Below are 17,167 nucleotides of genomic sequence, written 5' to 3'. Positions count from 1 at the left end.
ATGTATTTTACCATAAGGTTGTAAAGAAGGTAAGAGGGCCAAGGAGAAGAGCAGAGCAGGGCTAGGTACATTGCAAGCACCCATTTTGCTGCAGAGAATAAAGAGCTAAGAGAGTAGATGCTAAGAATTTCACAAGGGGCCTTTGCTAAAGTCAGTAGAAATCAATGAGAGACATGTTTGTTTTTCCCAAATCAGATTTTTCAGTGTCTCTTTTTGGCTATGTTTCCCTGAAAAATCCAACTAACAACCAGACAGACAGACAAACAAACCCTTCCCCCTAAGCACAATCACAACACTGTGTACAGCTTCGAGATAATGTGTGTTCTTTTTCGTAAAGCACTTTCCTGCTTATCTAGACAAGTGTCTGTTCATTGTTAAGAATTCACAAATGGAGAGTGAAAAATGTTAGTAACAGCCTGGCTGTTGGGGATCACAGGCAGCAGTTCTACTGTATCTCAGGCTGTGTGTCTATTTGATGACTGGTGAATTGAGAGGATCTCTGGTAGAGACTGTTTGAGAATGTGTAGTTCCTAATGAACTGCAGAAAAACCTGAAGCATGTGTTTTTCTACGGACAAGCTACTCGGCATTAGTCCTTCTAGAGGTGACTATTTTCCTTTTGATTTTCAACACCTGGAAACTCCTCTGACATTTACTATGGATAGTGACCTTCTTCAGCTCCTTTTACTCCATTGGTCTTTATGGATGTTCTTGTCTAAATTTTGTGTGTATACATGTGAGAGGAGATGTTCTCTCTTTGGTTACTATTAACTTTTATGATTTATATTTTTGGGTAGATTTTGAGGATTTATTTGTCGTTGTTTTCCCAGAAGACCCTGCTGGCTGCCCCACCACACGTCAAGTTTGCTTCCTTTTTCTCTAAAACACATGCTCTGCTAATGCTGAGTGCCTGCAGCTAAGTAGCATTCCCCAAGTTGTCATCACCATAGCATTAGATATTTCTATTCAGAGCCAGTCCCCATCTTTCTAAATGCTTCACTTTCTAATCTAGAAAGAAAATAAAATCTTCCAGTCCTTATCACAGAAATGTCTCTGTTAACCTCTCATGACTGAGAGGAACAAATTGAAATGTAATGAAATCCGCCAATATCTCAAAACTAGTAAAATGCATCTCCAGCCTCTATCTAGTTCCATGTTGGGTACTTGATTACTTGGGCATACCCCAGGTTCTTCCTCTCTGCTTACTGACATCCAGTTTACCACTGTTCAAAGCAACCTGTTCTGATTCTCCTCTTTTAAACTAAGTACAGGGTGATGCTAACTTCAGAAGGAACCACATTTTGTGCATTGTTCCTGTAACTCATTTCATTTTTTCACATTGTCCATCATACTGAGGGGCACTTTATAAATTTAATGTTTCATACATTGGAACTCTGGGTTTCCTTTGCTATGAATGGCTACATAGACTCATGGCCTAGACAGTCTTTGACCTCCAAAAAAATGTGCAACAACTACAGACATAGCAAATGAAGAGACAAGATCAAATATTAAACCCTCAAAATCAAACTATGATTATGTCAAGATCTCCTCATCCTAGAATATGCTCTTAGGACTGCTCTCTTTTGCTGAGCTGGGTCCTACTATGACAGCTCCTATCAACCACTAAACAAGGAAACCTGATGACCATCTGTTTTCATGTAGGATGAAAGGGTAGTGACTGTGTATTTGTATATAAGTGCCTCTGAGTGTAACACTTAGAAAACACCTCTCTATTTTAAAGAGGCCTTAATTTTCTTAATCAAAAGAGTGTAATTATGGAAGGACTTGGCTTTGTGTCTTGGGATACTGAGTTCCTTGCCTCTATGAGGAAGAAGCCTAGCTGATGACAATAGAGAAGAATTAAAACCCACATCAATTATGAGTCTGAATTATTAGCAACAAAGTATCAAGTGCCTCAGTATGACCCGTGCTTTGTGCTATTGTCTCTGACTGTGCAAAACCAACTGGCATACTGTGGACTTTTACTGAACTTTCAGAACAGCATCTAAGTGGCTTTTAAAATTCTTCCTGGGTATTCCTTCAGTCTAAAACCATCTAATGGTTATTATTTTCAAACCCATTGCTATAGGTAAGACAAAATTAGCAAGGAAACAATTTAACTGTTCAATGATACGAGCAATTTGGAGCTTAAAATCAAAATTAGCAAAATCAGAATGGACTTCCTGGGCTTTGAAGTGAAAACGTGGTTTATTTTTTTCCCCTCCTTTATGTTCCTTGCTCTAATGGAAGTTTTCCCCAGCTAAGCTTTATAGCCTCACAGCTGGCTTACAGAATGCAAATAATGGCACCATTTAATAAAACCAAACAACTTCACCAAGCATGGTGAGGAGATAGTAGGTGAGAAGTTTGTCAATTAATTGCAAACTTCTTTCTGATGTGGTTATGCTTAAAGTACACAGTGTAAGGAGAACTTTGTAATGATTTCATTTTATTATGCCAGTATAGTTGGCTCAGGTTTCAGAAAGCATATCTCATTGTCATTTCAGGATTTGGGTCTGCATTTTTTCTTCAGAGCATTGTGTGGGCAGAGCAGACACTGGCACCTAGATTTGTGGCTTTCAGCATCCTGATCTTATCTTGTCATTATCTCTAACTTTCAATTTCATCAAAAACGAAAGGAGGAGAAAAAGGAGGCAACCCACAGGCTTACTAGTAAAACATGTAATATTGAATATTGGAAGGCTTTCTCATTTAAGCAATATCAAACACATAGTGCCTTTGTGATTACGGTTCAACTTCATCTTCTCATTATGTGACTATGCTTGCTCAATTCAAGTTTGACAATCCTTTTGATAAACTAAAGCTCCTTTGGATTCCTTCCAAAAATGCATAGGGAAGTAATGTCCAAACAGTGAAATACTCATTTTGAAAATTGTGAGTCTTCTATGTGAAAGTGAATACAGCCTCACCTGACTCCATCCCTGCTTTAGTCCTGTTCCTGTTTGGAGTTCTATCTTATTTGTAGAACTGAAGCCTTTTGAAGCTTGTAGCAGCAGATATAATCCATCGATACACAAACGAAGACCTCATTAATTATTTATTATGATGATATCAAATTGGACTTTAGCATTTCTCCAAATGTATCATGTACAATTGAATTTAAGTTGTATGAGTTATTTAGGCCATGAAGTAATGTCATTTAAGGAGAACTTTGTAGTGACTCTCAGGGAGCTCTATGTATTGTGAATAAATCCTAGTAATTCAACAGAAATAGGCCTTCAGTTTTTATGATATTCAGAACAGGAAATCTTTAGAAGGTTGTTATATTTATAGATCTTACCCTTTATGTTCAGTTGTTAACTTGGTACAATATTCATAGATCTCTAATACCTTTTCTTGTCATTTCCTTGGGAGTTTGTGAATAATCAAAATCTTTTACAGTTTTGACTGCAACAGTTTGCTTCCTGAATAGGCATTTAAAGGACGCTGGGAGGACAAGTGAAGAGAATCTATCATATAGCTACACGATCCACCAATCATATAGCACTGGAACGTTACATTTCAATAATGTAAGCTCTTTGGACAGTGCCATATATTCAGTAGTGAGCGCATTACCCAGGGACCTGACACCTGCTGCACATGTTGGGACAATCAGCCTTGGGCTGGCATCTGGATTCCATGATTGACACGGATGAGCTCACTGTCATACATTTGTATTTGAGTTTGTGCTAACCCATGATCGTTGCTTACAAGTTTCAGCAAGGGCAATCAATATAGTTTTTGATTTAAAAATAGTAGGTCTGAGTGTTGATTTCACTGAGTAAATGAACAAAATGAACAATATGTGGGTGATTCAAACTCATGGCATGGTTATCACTGGTGCAGGTCAGACATACTTAAAAACCATATGTCAGATTTCCAGAGTATGTTATTCCCATCACACTGTACTATGATTGGGTCTGTACTAAGACCTAATTTATGCTAAGTATAGGATTGTTCATTGAGCCTGTATTAGGTATCACAGGGGAAATAGAAGAGTGTGAGTCACATTTCAAAGAAGGAGTTACATGGAAAGCAAAGATTTTTTTTTTTCATGTGCGCTAATTGTAAGTAGGGTTCTGTGCTATGGGAACACAGAGGATGAGGAACTTTACAAACAGTAAGAATAAGTGGTCTGAGTTTTGACGCGAGAGAAGAAATTTCTTATAGGCAGAAATATTTTTAAGATTCAAAGACAATACACATACACACACACACACACACACCCCACACACATACGCTCACACACCTGAAAACACAACCAGCATGACACACACATAATCCAAAACCAGATAAACAAACAAATCTAGTACAAATTAAGTGAAAGGTGGTCAAAAAGAGAGAGCTTGAAGCCATCTTGGGCACAGTTTTGTAAGGAAGGCAAAGGGGATCTTTTGGATTATAGACTACCATAACTGTTTTTGACCTTTGACCTAATTATTCAAACAAGAAGGAAGCCACGAAGTATTTAAATAATATTTGAAGAAATGTTTGGCCTCTTATCATCCAGTCTGAGAAAGCTGAAGAATTAGAAGTCACTCTAATTTTCTCCAGTTTCTCATTCTTGAAAACCTGTCCGTACTTTAGAGAATACAAATTGAAATTTCAGGAATTGCTTTCTTTGAGCTCTTTCTTTAGGCCACGAAGCTTCATTTTTCATCACAAGATGGAAGTAGTGAAATTTACATTCTACCAGAGAAAAGACCAGTGAATTGTAAACTGACCCGATTTGCATGAGTAAAAAATCCAATTATCTAATATAAACTCATCTCTGAGCACATATTTCATCTTATTTTTATCCACCATGAGTGGTTTTTGGCCAGCTTTTGACAAGTGTTGCTTTGCTATACATATTAAGTTTGAAAATTAACTTATTAAAAATTGAAACATTAGATGTCTGATTTGGATGTAAGATTGCAATCACATAATTTTAAACAGTACCGCCAGAAAAGCTGGAGAGAGAATTATAACCAAATATATAACTAATGGGCAAGCTAAAAGTTGAAGCGTGGAAAAAGGATAAAAAGAATATTATTCTTTCAATATAATGAATGGTCATACACAAACACAAAATATTCAAGTTACTCAGTAGGTAGCATGGTATGTGAGGGGGTAGAAAGGAGAAACAGGAAGGGAATGAACCATATTGGGGTCAGTGATGTTAGTTATTTAATACTATAGGGAAATACAATGCAAGAAGATTGGAGGCATGAGCAATATGACATTAACTCCTATCTTTTTTTGTCTTCTAAAGGTGTGAGTAGAAAGAGGCTGAAGGCAAAGTAGAGAACATGGATTCGGTAGGAGCAGGAATGCCATTTCCAGGGCTAGGTGGAATGAGACCAATTGAAAGTGGTTAAAATTGGAATGTGATATTGCTCCTGGGCTGTTGACTGTTAGGGAGCTATGCCAGGCATCCATAGTGGAGAAAACCTGTTCCAAAGATGAACCAAGAAAGTATAGACCTCTGCAATAGATGAAAGCCAGGTCAACTGCTTGCTGTGATAAGCCAACAAAGTGAACTAAGCCAAACTGAACAGAACGGAATCAAACCAAACCAAAACATACTGAGATACAAAAATAATACAAGGCTGTGAATAACATCAACATAGCAGAACATGGTCACTGACTGGGAGAAACACCACTCCTCCAAATGTACTAATGACAGCAATAGAGCCTTTATTGAAGATGAACTGAGTTCTGAAATTGAGCCAGCAGGCTGGAAAGAAGATATAAAATCAAATCCGACTTTCATGTGGATTTCAGAAATCTGTATATTTACTGACATCCCAGGTGTCTGGAAGGATAGCTGGGAGGCACAGAGAAGTTCTGCACATTTAGAAAAAAAATGACAGGAATCTAGAACAGGTGTGTAGGCTAGAATTTATGACCAGCAAGCTTTCTATGATGCCAGCCATCAGAAGTTCAGGGTAGATCTTCTGAAATTCTTTCTTCTTAAGGTAAGGGTTGCTAAGGTGGACTAAGGTAGCTTATTAGGATCAATCTAGTGTTGTAAGCCCCACAGAAGAACAATGCTGAGAAAAAATGTGGAGGAAACCTGAAATGACCACAGTGCCTTTCCCTGGGCATTTTCTATCTCCTTTGCTCAAAGCTTTTTTCTACGGTTATCTTTTGCTATTCAATAGCTATTGGACATTTAAGTAATGTGTCTGAATATGGGAAATAGGTAACAACATAATTTAAAAGATTAAGGAGCTGGGAAGTTCAAGATAATAAATCCTTGCCTTGATGTGTTTAATCCAAGTCAGGGAGAGGTTTGACTGAAAGAATTAGTGGAGAATCTGCCGGCAATGAAGATGAATCTCTTATAGGGGAGGTAGTAGCATGTTGGAAATGCACACTGAGATGGCAACTGAGAATACTGCTGCAAACAGACTGATTTTTTTTCTTTCCAAATGAATGATCTTTGGATAAAATGCCCACAGAATATGAAATCTTTTTCTTGAATAATGTTGCTGAAAACAGTATGCTAAAGAGGGAGGGAGGGTGGGAAGAGGGGGGAGTGTGGAGAGAAAGAGTGGTTGAAGGAAACCCAAGTGATTGCAGAATCCTTAGGAACTATGGGTGTAGAGTCAGACATGTTTGAGCTTTAAATATGTCTTAAGCCCATATTTTAGAAACTCAAGCAGGAGTGTGGAAGGAAGGGTCTTGAGGTGGGGATATTGTTGATGCATTCAGCTTTGCAATATAAAAGAGAAGGAATGGCTGTAATGCTTGGTGACTTTTAAATAGAGATGATAAAAAGAAACTGAATCTTAGATTAATACTGAAGAAATAAATTCCTAGCAAAAAACAAGGTTCTTTTGGATCTGAAGATGTCAACTCTGAACTTGTTCGGTTCTGAGACTTAATTGAAAAAACCAAACAAACATAATATTGGAGAATATTTAGGTCTTTGGATCCAAATGGTAACCAGAATTTTCCAAGGAGATTTAAAACCAAACACACACAGCTGGGGATGTACTTCAGTTGATAGCTTACCTGGTATTCAGGAAGCCTAGGGTTCCATCCCAGCAGTGCATAAACTGGGAATGGTGGCATATGTTAATCATCCCGGCACCCAGTAGGTAGAGGCAGCATAATCAGAAGCTCAAGCTCATCCTTCCATCTGCTGTAAGGGCAGGGAGAGCTTGAGCTACATGAACCCTCATCACAACAAACAGAAACAGAAACACAAACACAAACAAACACAACAGATGCCTTTGCCTTTTCCTGGCCTCAGAACCTCTGGTTATATAGATGAAGGGTGAGCAAGAGAAATCAAATCTCTTATGTTAAAGAGTCTCCCTGATAAACCTAAGGTAGTGATCCACCCATTGATGTGAGGAAAAGTTTAGATCTGCTCCTATCTCCAGGTTAAGAGGTAAATATCAATAATGAATGACCCTCAAAGACCTCACGTCTTTCTAGGTTCTTTTTTTTTTCTTCTCATTCTCTGCCTTTAAATAACTCAAGGGATCGATCCTCTTCCATAATACTTTCTTACACTGGTAAGATATTATATCCAGGGAAGGAGAACCAAAGGTAGTTCTTCCAGATTCTATTTTAACAGAGAAATTCTACAATTTCTCTACTTTTGGTGAACTGATTAGTGGTAAGGGTCATTTTACTATAGGATAGAACTATTAAGCTCACGAGGTACCAGAATACCTGGGAAGGGGTGTTCTTTGTGGTGCATCAATTTGTTTTACAACCTGTACATATAACTTTTTATCAGAGGATGTCATGGAAGTGTCCTGCATAGCCTACACATCAGCACCTGCCCATACAGCAGGGCCTGGCTTTTACTGCTGAGGAACTACACAAGTTTTGCTTGTCACTCCTTCATGCAAAGCTATTCCCACCATTTCCCTGTTAGAGGCCTGATGAGATAATTACCCAGAAATCATTCAGTAGTGATACATCTCCTGGTATGGTTAGCTTTTCCTGAGGGGCCCATGTCTTTTGCACACAGATATCTGCATTATTTTCTCTAAGTTCATCAATCATCCATCTCATCCATCATTAGCAGAAGTGACATGTGATGGCTAGGGGTGGAACCGTAAACTTATTGCGCATAGGCTAAGGATAGAAATAATCAGCAAACCACAAATGCCAAAGACATCCTAGAAAGAAATGTTACTTAAGGGCTTGCCAGCTTCTAAGCAATCAATTAATTCCCTAACCTATGCACTGACTTTTCTGAATGAAATAGCCAAAGAAATTCACTTAATTAAGCAGGTTAAAGGGGAGGTATTTTGCCACTTTTCAGGTACTCTCTCCTTCCCCACACTCCTCTGGCTGGCATCCTGCCCCTCTGGCAGGTATGTGCTTGGGTTGGCTTCAGTTTCCTCAAGTCTCTAAACATGGAATCTCAAGTTCAATTCAGTATTCTTAGAATAGAAGAAAACTGGTACCCGGAGGGAAACTGATCTCCAAAATGGGTTTGGGTCATTGCTTAGCTTGCTTTACCTTCTGGAAATAAGGATGGTGTTACACACAAAATTCTCGATGAGATCTATTGACAAAGCTCCAACATGAAGGAGCTCTGTACACTGAAGGATGTATGGAGTTGGCTTTCATGGAGACAGCAGTGCATCCGGCCCTCATCTCTAGCCCTGTCAGCAGCCTAGTGTGTGTGTAAACCTGGGGTCTCAAGGACATCCTATTCCCACATGCATACGCAAAGGCTACTCAACAGAATGGGCCAGATGGCAAGGAAAACAGAGTGCTAAGGTTCTAGAAGGACTTGCTGACTCTTGGTCAGTGCTTGCAAAGAGAGAAATGTTGAGAATCTTTGAGACTCTGAAATTATAAGATGAAGTTATATAACTAAACTTTATTTCTAGGTTAAATAATTGAAAATTTCCATGTGTACATATTCTCTTTTAAATTGAACATGTGGTGGTTCTATGAAAGATATATACCATGTCAACATGAGTAAAATACAGAAATTAGACGTAATTGAAGAGATATGTAAGGAAGCAGAAACCTTCAGTTTGAAAACAACTGTGATCAAGTGAAGCATTCATTTTACGCACACTGCCTAGTCTCACATGGGATGCTACAAACCTGAGATTTATTTGTATTTCTCTAGACTGGGAAAGTGTCTTATACATAAAAATATCAGATATTCAAGCTCTGTGTTCTCCAAAATGTCCAAACACACTCTGATATCTGACTATTTCATGTCATTTTTATAGAATGTTTTATTTTTCCTCTGCTAAGGGATACTGTTTATTAACTTAAAAAACACTATCAGTTAAACCTATCCAATCATAAACTAAATGTCTCCTACGTCTGAAAAAGTTGCACAGTGATATGGAAAAATAAAAGACTGAAACCCCAAAGTAAGAGCTGTGGTATTTGCCAGGTGTATACACAGCATGTTCTGAGCATGCTTGTAAGTGTTCAGACAGTACTGGAGAGTTCTGTCTTTCAGAACACCCTCGGACCTAGGAAATGAATGTAAACTTATTCCCAGGGTGATCATTAAAAACTGACAAAGAAGTTCATAGCAATTCTACAGTCACTCTGCTTTCCAGTCTATATAATAGTGGACAGATAGCTTCACAATCAATGCTCTAAGAAAGAATGTTCAAGTCACATACAGAATATAGAATGTCAACTGAAGGAAACTAAGGGGGATCTGCTTTGAGGCCCGGGACTAGATCATCATTTACTTTGGGTGGAACTTGGAGGGCACAGGCTATGTGCTGTCATGAAGCCATCCTCCTCCAGGCTATTGCTTAATCCATAATGTTCAATCTTCAAAGAACAGCCTTCCAGAAAGACCAGCGAATACTCTGTACTACTCTGCCAGGGATCAAAACCCTAGCATCCCGCAAAGCTTGCTATGTATAGGACAGTCAGTACTCCAGAACAAGGGTGACAAGAAAGGAATCTTTAGAGATGACATAGAGTAGCTTGCAGAAAAAAAAAATCTCTTCGCATTTCTAAGGCAGTATGAATTAGGATTTTGGAAGCAAACAGAAAATTCTCCCATACTTTGCAAAGAAATTATACCTTCAAAATTCTTTCCCTCATTTAGAAAAATACAAGTCTAGAGTTTATGCATTTTGTCACATGTTCCTGGTCTTACATGATAACTGGTCAATGTGGAATCGACAGGAGCTTACTTTTGGGCTCTTGTTCTTGGTTTTGGTTTTAATAGAGGCGCACTGAGAGGACTGAAGAATTACTCATCAGTGGCCATATTTGGCAAACCAAGTCCCCCCCACCCCGCCCCACACAGAACTCCTTGTATCATTTATCCTGATAGAGCTGTGACACAGAACAGATGTCATTCCAAAGTTAAAATTACATTGTTTTCATAACAGAGTCAGCTTACATCACTCTTAAATACATCATAGCAATGCTCCTCTGTACACTGTCATGGAGAGGGTGAGCTAGATCTTTCCAGAGAGCTTGCCAAGCACAGATGGTAGGAGGAGTTAAGACTTTTCCAGAACACTCACCGGCTTGCTTATACATCCAGTTATTTCAGTGCTGCATATAGAGTATTTCAAGTCATTACCATACCGACCACCTTTGAATTCTCTGACATGGAAGAATTTACAGTGCTCCTGTGGTAGATGGACGGTCAGACATTTTGATGGCTGGGGTACTTTCAAGTTCATTTCCTTTCCTTTATTTCTTGGATCATGGTCATCTGAATTTAATTTTTATTTCTAAAGTTTAAGGGCTGTGCACACACTACTTCTATCCACTTAGTGTTTAGGACTTGGAAGGTAACATTTCTAAACTGGAAGGCAGCATCTATCCTTTTTGGCACACAAAAAGCCATCTTTTTAAAGTGGCTGTGTCTCGCCTTCCTCTTTTTGATGTCTCACTTGAGTTATCACTTTGGTAGACTTAATGGTAGATTTGTGGACCCAAAACTCCTCATGCATGCACAACCAAAGCTTCTGTTTGATGGACCCTGTGGTACAATGCCACACAAGGACTCAGTATTGTCTTGAGACTTTCACAGTGACCCTGGAGAGAACTTCTACATAGCATCATCTTTTGCCTTTAGTTGACTCCATGGCTCTAATCATCTCTGAAACACATTTTTAGGTGATAGATTCATGTCTGAGTTAAGTCGCCACTTACATGTTTATGTTTAATGAAATTGGTTGTTGTGAGAAAGATTAGTGAAATAATCTTGCAAGGAATGCTAAGGAGCCCTTATTTCTACAGAACCATTTATTTATTTATTTATTTATTTATTTATTTATTTATTAATTTACTTAGTCTCTGAAGAAAATAAAACCTGATAGATGAGGGTAGGGTATAGGTTGTAACACACATACATACATACACACACATACACACACACACACACACACATACACACACACACACTCAAAAATCATGACTTCATAGAGGCTATTCCCTTAATAAAGCAAAACATTATCAAAAAGAACACAGACCTCTTTTAAAAATCCCAAGACAAAGAAAAGAAATGGTATCATTGTTTTTTATGATTCTTCGTGCATAAGTTTTGTGATCTTTCTGGCTTTTGGTTTTCTTATGACTTAGCCAGGACCTCACAGATGGCGCCTGATCAGGGTTTTTTACGTATTCAACACTTTCTGGTTGTGCAGAAAAAAAATAAGATGTAGTTTATATTTATGTCTTTTGTGGAAATTTTTGGTGTATATATTATTCCAAATGAGATTTTGGAGAGAAATGGGAATTAGTTTGTATTGGCTCTTCAACCTTAGCAAAACTATTAATATCAACAGAACTATCCCCTGCCACAAAGCTCATGAGAACCTCTGGTCTAGACTGAAGGTGGGGTCAGGGTTCACTTTCTCTGAATGGCTACATTGAATTTTACTGAAGATTTACAGTATCAACCCAAATTTAGAAGCTTTTGGAGGTCCCAGATTGAATTACACTGACATGGGTCATGTCAGTCAAGGGAACAGGTCAAATAGACTGGAATATGGAAAACTATTGAGACATAGAGATTGTAAGTGTGTGTGTGCATGTGTGTGTGTGTGTGTGCATGTTTGTGTATGAGTATATATAAATATGTATTTGTGTGTGTGTCCTTGTGTAAGTATGTATGAGAGTATGAATATGTGTGAGAATGTGTGTCAGAGTGTATGAGTGTGTGTTTGTGTGTATGTGTATATATGAGCATGTATGTTTGTATGTATGTATTTGTGTGAGTGTGTGAATGTATGTGTCAGTGTATAGAGTGTGTATGAGAGTATGTGCGTGTGTGTATTTGTGAGTGTGTGTGAATGTATGTGTCAGTGTATAGAGTGGGTGTATGTGTGAGTGTGCACGCTCACATGTGCATACCTGTACCATTTTCTGTTGTAAAATCTTGAAAGTGTGGGCTTAGAGAGATTTAGATCAGGTGTGCACAGAGTGAGAAGGGGAAATGGGTCAGAAGTTGTCCACTCAAGGTAATAAGAAGAGGTCAAGAGGCTTGAAACTGTTGGTATGTGGCTGTGATCACTTGGGGTGCTGCTCCCTTCACCCCCAGTGCCCTCCCTCCATGCCTTTTTATCTCCAAAGCTTGCTACATCCTTTAAGACTCAGCTGTAAGGTTACCGGCTATAAGTCATTCATTCATTATAAACATTTCTGTTCTGAATTTACCATCATAATTTTTATGTAACCTACCCTCCCCCATGTATATCAACTTCTGGCTTGCATGATTATATTCCTACCTGATGTCTAAGACTGATCTATTTACAAATTGAAAGCAAAGTTATGTCTTCTATGACTTTTCATTTCTGAAGAGGAAGGTAGGTAGTTGTGATTATTTAATAACCATGATCTAATTGAATCATTTAATAGTCATGATTATATAATAACAATAACAATAACAATAACAATAATAATAATAATAATAATAATAATAATAATAATAATAAATAATAAATCTATGATGGAAGTCATACAGTTTATTTTTCCTCCTAAACTAATACCATCTCCTCTACTCCTCCCAGTACCTTTAGAAATCATGTCATGCCATTAACAAGGTATAGAAGACATGTGGAATGAAGCCTAGGGTAAGAAGGCAGATGCCTCCTCCCTTACGCAGTGCAGAGTCATGAGCATGGATCACCATTCTGCCACTTCGTTAAGAAGTCTCTGTTTCTAAATTGCTATTACCATTTGTCTCACAGAATATTATTGTGATTAAGAAACTGTCTCTAGGCCCAGATAGAGTATATTCCTGGCTTTACCAGCAGGAACTAATGCCAACTGGAATGGTATCTATATAAAACAATTTTAGACACGTTTTTAAAAAGTGTCTCTGCGACGAGCCACAAGAAATGACATCTATGGTGAAGAACTCAGTGGTTCTACTGCCCTGTTATGCTTGCAGCCCACACAAACAGCAGCATGCGATGGCTGCTTTTAAGCCAACAGCTCACAGTCAATAAAACAAAGGGATAAACTTCGGGCAGCCTTCCCTTGTCCTTGGCAGCTGGCTGATGCTCTGGATGGCTTGCCCGGAACCCCTTCACCCTATTTACTTGCAGTCCCTTCCAAATGTCACTTCACAGAAACTCTGCTTTCCTGACCGCAGAGGAAAGGAACCTGGAGATGATGCAGCTTTCATCAGCAAATGGAAAACACGTTCAGAGTCTATCCAGAGGTAAACAAATCCAAGGGTGTAGCAGACTGGGGTAGTTTACAACTAGAGAGTTTCACTGTGGTCTTTGGAAATCAAGCACTCTGTTCCCATAACACTGAGCTATCACTGGGGCTTTCCATTTCCTGGGTGTTGCCAGCAAAACCTAAACAGATGATGTCCCTCATCCATGAACTAGTCTCAAATCATTAGGCTGAAAAAAAAAAAAAGTTCTTCTGGTATGCCTACCACGGAAGCTTCCATCCGATGCCCAATGAAGTTGTAAGAATAGCTCACGAGTATCTTGGCGAAAAAGACATACCATATGGAGAAAACTATTAGAATAATAAACTGGGGAAGATTAACTGCTAAGTAAGTGCTGGTAAAGATGCGGGGTGGGGGGGAGAGTGGGGGGTGGGGGATGGCAGGATCCTTTCTTCTAAATTGACTTTAATCTAAATCTAACATGGTAAAGGTTGAAAACAATTTTGCAAACCAAATTTCAGGGAGGAAGGAAAAACATAGCATGCTCTGGGTGTTCTTTAAATGACATTTGAAACATACATACGTGATTCTAAAAAGCCACTTGCAGAAGTTAGCATTCAGGCAGAATCCTCAACGTCTGCTCAGAAATAATCTTAAATTTGGGATACACTGTCCTGTCTTTTAAGCCTGGTTCAACATGTTGCTTGTTTTAAAAGAATTACGTAATCACCAGGTGCAATGTGTATAGAAGCTACAACATTCCAGTAACTGCTGCAACTGACAGGGATGCTTCCGAAGGACCATGGCCACCATGGTCTTTAAGCATAAGCCAAACACAGGTTGACAGATTATTATTATTATTATTATTATTATTATTATTATTATTATCATTATTATTAATCTCAGTGAAGAATTATAACAGTAACAACTATGCAAGTCAATTTTCAGCAGAAGTGACTACACATTTTTTTGCCTATAGCTGAAGGAAAAACAGCCATATGGACCTCATTCTTAGCCAGAGTTCCATTAGCTAATTAAATTTACAAAGCCCAACCACCCATCCAGTGAGAGTCCAAGGATTAGCCCTGTTTTAATGACTCCATTTTCTCCCCTTCTGGCAGAGCTAATGTCTTGTTTCAAAGCTGACTAGAGAAGTTCTGTATCATTCAGAACAGGTTAGACAGATTAATAGAACACCGAAAAAAACAGATTTTTGTAAAATAAAAAGATAAAGGTAAAACTAGCTTTAATAATACATGCAATTTATCCAGGATACCCAAGCTACAGCCATTGTAACATACAAATGACATAGGCTTGATTAATGGGACAGTGCATATTTTTTTTTCATACTGAATATTTGAAATCTGGTACGTACTTTGGAGTTATAACACCTGTTAATGTCAGCTATTCAAATTGCAATTATCTGATAGCAGCATATGAGAAGTAACTCTGATATTGAACAGTGCATACTTAGACTTTCCATTATCTCTCTATGGTTTTCTATTTAAATCTGCCACATATGATGATTATGTAGGACAGCTTAGATGCTAGTGAGTTAACCTTGCCATTCCAGTATATGCACATCTTTCAAAGAATAACGTATACCATAAATAATTTTTATTTTTCAATACATATGTGTGTGTAAGGCTCTAGTCACACTTGTACTGAGATGAACAAGTAGAGGAAGGCTATAAAAAGTAAATAAAGACTTGCTTCACTCAGATGAGTCTGTGGTATCACAAATATCAAAATTGTGGGCAATTAATGAGTTAAAACTTAAACCAGGCCATTCTCCCTTACCTGTGTCTCACTTTGAAGCTGTCAGTTACTGCTTTGGAACATAAGTTGTAAATGGTGGAAAGTAGTCATTTGAGTAAGAGATTGTCACAAATCTTCCCTCGGATGCTGACTGCACCATTCACCCCCAAGTCACTACTGAAATCCTTACTAGTTATAGGTCTTTAGAGTCCAAGCAAAGGATAATCTTAAAGATTTCTTCCCCTTTTCTTCCTTTCAGTGGGGAATTTTTTTTTATATTAAGAATTATTTCCTTACTTGATGCTATGACAATCACATTTGTTTGAGAACATACTAATTAATCATATTGCTAAATATGCACTGCAAAAGCTCAAGGGAGCTTTCCCCAAATGCTTGCTTGGATTCTCCAGAAATGCTAGCATAAGAAGCTAGAGCATAAGAAGCAAAGATGTAGCATTAGGACTAAAATAAGATACCAGAGACAGAAGTGAAGTCAGTGAGCATCTAGTGGTGAAAAGACTGATAACCAAGATTAACTTCATGTTTCAAAAGGTTCTAAGGAGATCATCCACAGTTTGTGATTAGAATAGATTAGCGGGACTTTGAAGCAGGCTGCCATGATTCACACATTATTTCAAGAGCCAAGAGGACAATTAAGAAAGTGTATAAGGTTGCAGTCACAATTTAAGGGGAGGAAAAGGCCCTTTAGTGACTCTTAAAAGTGCTCTTGATGTGAAATGAAAATCAGAGAGGGGCAAATCCGAAATGCAGATGACTCTCCTGCTGTAGCAGCCATTCACACTTCCCAGAGAACATGGAATAATGAGAGCAATTGTTGCCTTTTTTCTGTTATCACATGAGGGGTTGGGCTCTAACTTTCACAACTTCCTGCTCTGCCAGATTGCTTCCTGGTTCTGGTTCCCTTCAGTTTACTTCTTGGAAGGCCTATTGACCTTTCCAAGTCTTCTTTCTTGTATGGTCTTGGTCTGATTATAATTATGCCCTTTTCTTTGTGCATAGTTAAGTTCCTAGACTGGTTCGGTGTTTATGACATTATTAACCATTCGAGCCATGAGCAGTTATAGACAGATGGCAAGGTATGGACCCAAGACAAGACCTTGTTGGATTTAATTGATTCTATCATTTACAATAGTGTTTTTATCGTGTTTAATAGGAGTGATATAAATGCACTGGGGACAAAATTATATAATGAACTTTTTTTCTGAAAGAATTAAAGGAAGTGATGTATAAATAAAATATGACACAACACTGTCACTTAGTACACACACACACACACACACACACACACACACACACACACACGATACCATGATTCTATACTCAATCAAAGTTTTATGAAAATAGGCAGCAGAAATAAAAGGAATTTTCATAATAGATTCTCCAATAAACTTTACTTATTATGGTAATTTGAATAAGAATGATCCCCAGGGGCTCATAGATTTGAATGCTCAGTCACCAGTAAGTGGCTGTATTTGAAAGGACTAAAAGAATTGGGGGGGGGTTTGTTTAGTTGGAGTGGATTTGGCCTTGTTGGAGAAAGCTTATCACTGGGGGTGGTCTTTCAGGTTTCAAAAGCCTAAACCAAGCCTCTCTTAGCTCTGCCTGCTGCCTAGGGATCAGTAATGTAGCTCTCAGCTACTGCTCAAGTGAAGTGAGATTGTGCTGCCATAAGCTCTTTCAAGATGATAACAGGGTGTAAACCTCTGAAATGGTAAGCAAGTCCCCCGTTCAAGGCTTTTGTTGGTTCTTTCCGCCATCTTTTCCTTTTCCTCCCCTCCTTCCTCTTCCTCTTCCTTCT

General features: G+C 38.4%; 1 protein-coding gene and 1 long non-coding RNA gene across 12 annotated transcripts in view; one reads left to right on the top strand and one right to left on the bottom strand.

Annotated features, from left to right (window-relative positions):
* The window catches only part of LOC116080683, a 40,647-nt gene extending 34,193 nt beyond the window's left edge, over positions 1-6,454 (top strand). The window contains exon 3 of the long non-coding RNA XR_004114537.1: positions 5,254-6,454. This is a non-coding gene — a long non-coding RNA (uncharacterized LOC116080683). The remainder of the gene's footprint in view (positions 1-5,253) is intronic.
* Positions 1-17,167, bottom strand: part of Slc8a1 (solute carrier family 8 member A1) — a 354,487-nt gene that overhangs the window by 79,898 nt on the left and 257,422 nt on the right. The window lies entirely within an intron of this gene.

The sequence above is a fragment of the Mastomys coucha genome, unplaced genomic scaffold (genome assembly GCF_008632895.1).
Source record: "Mastomys coucha isolate ucsf_1 unplaced genomic scaffold, UCSF_Mcou_1 pScaffold6, whole genome shotgun sequence".
Classification (NCBI taxonomy): domain Eukaryota; kingdom Metazoa; phylum Chordata; class Mammalia; order Rodentia; family Muridae; genus Mastomys; species Mastomys coucha.
This window is presented reverse-complemented; position numbering and strand designations above follow the sequence as displayed.